The sequence below is a fragment of the Meriones unguiculatus genome, chromosome 18, assembly GCF_030254825.1.
Source record: "Meriones unguiculatus strain TT.TT164.6M chromosome 18, Bangor_MerUng_6.1, whole genome shotgun sequence".
Classification (NCBI taxonomy): domain Eukaryota; kingdom Metazoa; phylum Chordata; class Mammalia; order Rodentia; family Muridae; genus Meriones; species Meriones unguiculatus.
The window spans coordinates 33565481-33571271 of record NC_083365.1 but is presented as its reverse complement, the minus strand read 5'-3'; the positions used below and the strand labels follow the sequence as shown (position 1 = coordinate 33571271).

The 5791-nt window shown below is 42.1% G+C and overlaps 1 non-coding gene across 1 annotated transcript; it reads right to left on the bottom strand.

Annotated features, from left to right (window-relative positions):
- Positions 1 to 2199: 2199 nt before the first annotated feature.
- Positions 2200 to 2331, bottom strand: LOC132649140 (small nucleolar RNA SNORA17). The gene has a single exon (XR_009587569.1). It is a non-coding gene; the product is annotated as a small nucleolar RNA SNORA17 (small nucleolar RNA).
- Between the last annotated feature and the right edge of the window lie 3460 nt (positions 2332 to 5791).

The following is a 5791-nucleotide window of genomic DNA, read 5'->3' as shown; positions in this document are numbered from 1 at the left end:
ATTAAAACAAAAATTAAGGAGATAATGCTGTTCTGTCTACATCCCTGTAGTTGTTCAATCTGCCCTATACTCAGTCTCTGATCTTTTCAAGTATGCAACTGGGAACATTATTGGATTCTCAGGATCTCTGTCTAATATAAAAAACAAAAACATGCTAAAGATTCTTTTTGGGACCCTGTGTTAAGGTCTATGTCTAGCATTACAGGATAGCCCCTGAGTTTGGTGCTAAAATGATGGACTCTCTGCCTTACCTGGGTTCCTTCCTCTCCACCCAATCTGTGGAAACCCCAGATCCTCTAAGGAGTGTCCTATCTGGGAGATTACAAGGCTAACCTTTTTCAGATAAGAAACCCATCCAGTGTGTACCTTCATGTTCCTGGAAATCCTCTTTCCATGTTGAAGAGATGTCTTGGTACCTTAGCCTTCGACCAATAGTCTTTTTTCATACCGCTAACCATACCTGAAGTTCTTTCTCCAGCCCCTGCTCCCCACAGGATGAGTAAGTACTTTGTTCCCCTTCTTTTGATTGGATTATGCTGCTACATGTAAATGAGGTATCCCTGGCACTTCTAACCCCAGTAAATCAAACACATTTACCCCTGAGACTCCTCCCACTGCCCAAGGTTTATAAGTCCCTATTTTACATGATATAAAGTGTGTGGGTGGGTAGGGTACCACCATCTATTTCTCAAAAGATCAAGTGAGACTCATTGTTTATTCTAGGGGAAAAAGGGCTTCCCATCTCTCTGAAGAATTCACTATTGGATCCCTGGGTTAGACAGCTGATCACACTGCCACAGGCTGCTGGCCAGTGCAAGCTTCCACTATTCATCTGTGTATCAGTGCAAATAGACACCATCATTCTCACACAACTCCACCCACCATAGTGCCCATCTGGGAAGGCAAATGGGAAGCAGCTTTGCTGTCCATTGGAACACTAGCTCACAGCACTGCCTCATTTTTGGAGCCCCAGACCTTCTTTACAGGCTGTTCTCCAAGCGTTCACTAACTTGCCTCAGTCAGGCCAGACTCTCCTCGTCACCTGGTTTGAGTTTTGGAGGTCCGAGTTTCTTGCTTTCAACTGGCCTGGTGCTGGCAGCTCAGCTAAAAGAGCAGTCTCTGCTCTGTATCCCACCCTACATGGCTAGACACCAGCATTCTTGGGAGAGGTAGAACCTTTGATCCCATGCTTCTCCCTTCTCCACCTGGAAGCCAATGGTTCTCAGGCCTTCACTTGGGAGAAGTTTTCACTTCTCCTGAGGTGCGTATATAACAGTGGACTGCTCTCCTGAGTGCCGCAGCAGGTGAGGGACAGGGCCAACTCTCCTGCTCTCATGATCCTACCTGAGCCAACTCTCAAGGCAAAAGGGAGGGAGGGCTTTCCATTTTGCTCCTACTGCGACACAGAAGACAAGAAGCAGTGCTGACCCTCCCATGCTCACACCTTCAGGGTAGCTTTTCTTGCACTCCTGCCACTAGGGTCAGCTCTAGCGTGCTGCCCAGGTAAGGTGCATGGTCCACTCTATTAAGTGCTGCAGCAGGTTAGAGGCAGAGATAGCTCTCCTGCTCTCATGACCCTAGAACCAGCTTTCCCATTATGACTAAGTGAAGGATGCGGCCAGTTATGGATAACCCTCAGACATCAACCAACATGTCTCTGGGTGTCAGTCCAGACCAAGGACGTCCACCTGATATTTTGGCGGTAACAGCCCCCGTTGCTGTAGAACCACGGACCCAGACATGGCTCCTGGCAGCAGCATAGGCCAGGAACCCACTGTAGTCTTAGGTGTTCCTCATTACCCTCAAGTCTCCAGTTCTGTCTCTCTCTATTGTGCACACGTACTTCTTGTTTCTCTTTCTTTTTCATTTCTCCGAGTGTCTGGAGTCATCTCAGGAGCGGTTTCAGGAGCGCTATGCCCAGCTTGTACATTATGGCACAGACATGGTATGCCCCTCAACCGCAAGCCTGCATTGGACCAGATTGTTGGTCGTCTAGGACTAGCTTCCTGTCTGGACCCCATGACACCAGTCTGGTGGCTGTCATGGGCTAGCTCCTTGCCCAGGCCCATCCTCACGGACCCATGCCAGGGATCTTTATCTAGGGTTCACTCCTGCCTGGGGCTGTGGTCCCAGATGGTGTTCCATTATTCTCTGGCTCATTCCCCATCATGGGAATGTCTTCTGGTGCCCAACTGTGGGAATGTTAGGCTACTAATCATTCAGATGTCCACAGGTCAAAACACTGAGAGTAGGCATAGCCTCTCTCCTCTCTGTCGCCTACTGACCCACATGTGACACAGCAGCCACACCTCCAAAGCCTCTAGAGGCAGTGACAGTTTTCTTAAAAGGTAAAAACTATGAGATTTAATATATAAAAAAATTAAATCAGATTAAATATTAACACACCAAATAGGATTTATAGTTATTTGCAACCAAGGAAGTTATGTATAGTTGTCTTCACTCTCTTCTTTTCTCAATAATTTGGGCAATATATAATTGCAATACTATTCAAGTGTATCAGAAAAACAGAAAGTGGTTTTTCAATAATTAATTAGAATTTTACTTCTTAAAAAACAAAGGTGTTATATGAAAGTAAATATGAAGAATCTTATCTCTAATGCAAACAACATTTAAATTGAATCAAAAAATATATTACAAGTAAAGAAAAACTAGATCATGATTTCAATGTATATAAATAAAATCAATCGACATACCCACTAGTCATTCATACTTTTTATGACTTATCATGAAATGCTCTCAATTTAGTAAAAAAACATTTACCAAAAAACTGTGTCATAAAAACCATCCTGAATGACTAACCCAGGCCCAGAAAGACACATGGTATGTACTAACTTCTAAGTGGATATTATCTACAACATACAGGAAAACACATGCTGCAATCCATAGACTCAGGGAACCCAAGGAGGGCCCACAGGAGGATGCTTGAATCTTACTGAGAAGATGAAATAAAATAGACATCTGAAGTGAAGGGAGGGAGGGAAGTGGTTGGGAGAGGGTGTGGGCGGAGGGTAATGGGCTAGAGATCAGGTTTGAGAGGGTTGGAAAGAGGATGGATATAGGTGGGGGGCATCTGTGGAAAAGGGGAGGCTCCCAGGAGTCTATGGGGATGACTGTAGCTGAGATCCCTAGCAGCAGTGGTTAAGGAGCCTGAAGTCACCACCTCCTGAAGACAGGTGGAACTTCCAGGAGAGAGAGAGGGGTACCAAATCACCCACAAACCTTAGACCCAAATTTTATCTTGCCTAAAAGAAGTATAGGGATTAAGATGGAGCAGAGATTGAGGAAATGGCAAATGCATGACTGCCCCAGTTTGAGTTCCACCCCATGAGAGATAAGTCAACCACTGTAACTACTATGTGTTCTGCTATGCTTGCAGACATGACATAACTGTCTTCTGAGAGGCTTCATCCAGCAGCTGATGGAAACAGATACAGAGTCCTACTGCCAAACAATAAGCCTAACTCCGGACATTTTGTGGAAGAGTGTGAGGAAGGATAGAGGGAGCCAAAGGGGTCAATGACACCACAAGAAGACCTACAAAGTAAACTAATCTGAGCCCATAAAGGCTCACAGGGGCTCACAAAGACTGAACCATGAACCAAAGAGTATGCATGGGCTGTGCTTAGACCTGCTCACACATTTTTAGCAGATATACAGTAATGGTCAAAATATGGGCCCCCTAACTATGGAAGTAGGGGCTGTCTCTGACTTCACTGCCTGCCTTTGGATCTTTTTCCTCTAGCTGGACTGCCTTGTCAGGCCTCAGTGGTAGAGGATGTACTTAGTCTAGCTGTGACTTGAGGTGCCAGGGTGGGTTTTGTACACCTTGGGTTCTCCCCTTTTCTGAGAGTAAGGAGAGAGTCAGAACAGGAGGAAGGGTGTGAGACTGGGACAGGGAGGAGAGGAAGAAGGAGGCTGGGATTAGCCTATAAAGTGATTAAAGAAAGAAAGAAAGAAAAACCCAAAAATCTTAATTGGCAACAACATAATTCATTTCTTGAAGGAAAAGTTGGCATCGAAAGTTACTACCAACAGAATAAATCAAGAAATAGAAACACACATGTAAAGAAGAAAAGAAAATCATTATTCCTGGAAGTTATGGTCACCTATGGAAATAAACAAAGGAATCTACAAAATGCTTTCAGCACACATAAAAAGCTTAACTTGGTTAAAAAATGAAGTGTTACAATGAGAGAAAATATTTTCAAAGTAAATATTTTATAAAAGTGTGTACTTAAAATATTCAAAGAACTACTAAAATTCAACACCAAGAAAGCAAGCACTCAATTTAAATATGAGCAAAAATTTCTAACAGTTTATCAAAAATAAACAAGGGATAATTATTTATATGAAAAGTCTTACATTGTTAATTATTTCAGAAATGAAATTGAAAATATACACACAGATTTTTCTGCATATACACTAGGACAGAAAATTTAAACATATAACAAACACTTATGAAAGCAAATGACAACAAAGGCTTGAAGCAGCTCGAATATTGGCATGCTGCTCTTAGTAATGGAGCATTTTCCAACAGATGTTTGGGAAGAGTTCCGTAGTTTCTTATATGAGTAGTAAGAATGCAGGTGTAAATGTGCATCTATTGGGTGAACTAATCATTTTAGTATGAGGCATCGAGTCAAGAACAGTGAAAATAAACCCATCTACTCAAATGTTCACAGGAGTTTTATTTATTCAAGACAACCTAAATAGTACCAACTTGCAGCAGAGGAATCAAACTAAAATCTCCATATCCAATAGAATACCACTTAGCACAAAACTGCATCATGTAAATTGGAAGAAGCCACATACTGAACGTAAGATACCGTTTGATTGCATTTACATATAATTTTCAGACAGAAGATAACATTTGCAGAACAGAACAAAAATCATTTGTAGCTGGGATGAGGATTTCAGAGTAGTGATCATTCGAGTACATTTTAGCAATGCATTGTTGGTGATGGGAATCCTGTACAGTTTAATTTTAGTGCTCTTTCATGGCTTATATATATTTCCCAAGTTTACTGAACAGTACCCTTAGCACTATTGTCTACAAATAATGACAAAGAATATCATCAACTACTTTGCCTAATATACCTCCCCAAACTACACATAAATATGATCTCTGAAATTCCCAGCAGTCAAGATGTTGTTATCTATAATCGATTGTGAAGAGTGGCATGTTCTTTTTATTTAGTTTCCATTATGAAACTCTCCCCATTAAGTTATGCTCTACGGGCAAGTTATCATATATGTTTTAAAATTTTTATGATGGCCTTATATTAACATTTCAGTTTTATACAACCAGAGATATAATTCCATTTTAGTTTACTATACATAACTTCCTAATTCTTCTCTTATTAGATAATTTTAATCACTTTTGAAAATGTAAGTGAATACGTTTTCTTTCTTTTTTTAAAAATCTTTTTTTGTTCTTTTTTCAGTTTATTTATTTTACTTCACAAGAGTGCCCCATCCCTCCTCTCCTCCCGGTCCCTTCTTCACCTCCTTTCCCCTTTCCCCCAGAAAAGGGAATGCTCCTGCTCCAGCACATCACATCACATCAGGTCTGAGCATATCCTCATTCCCTGAGGCCAGGCAAGGCAGTGCTGCCAGGTGGAAGTGATCCAAAACCAGGCAATAGAACCACTTCACAGAGCACCCATGCGACGCCCAAGCTGCCCATCAGCCACCTATGTGCAGGGGGCATAGGTTTAGATCATGCATGCTCCTTTTGATGTCTCAGTCTCTGTAAGCTCCCATGGGCCTG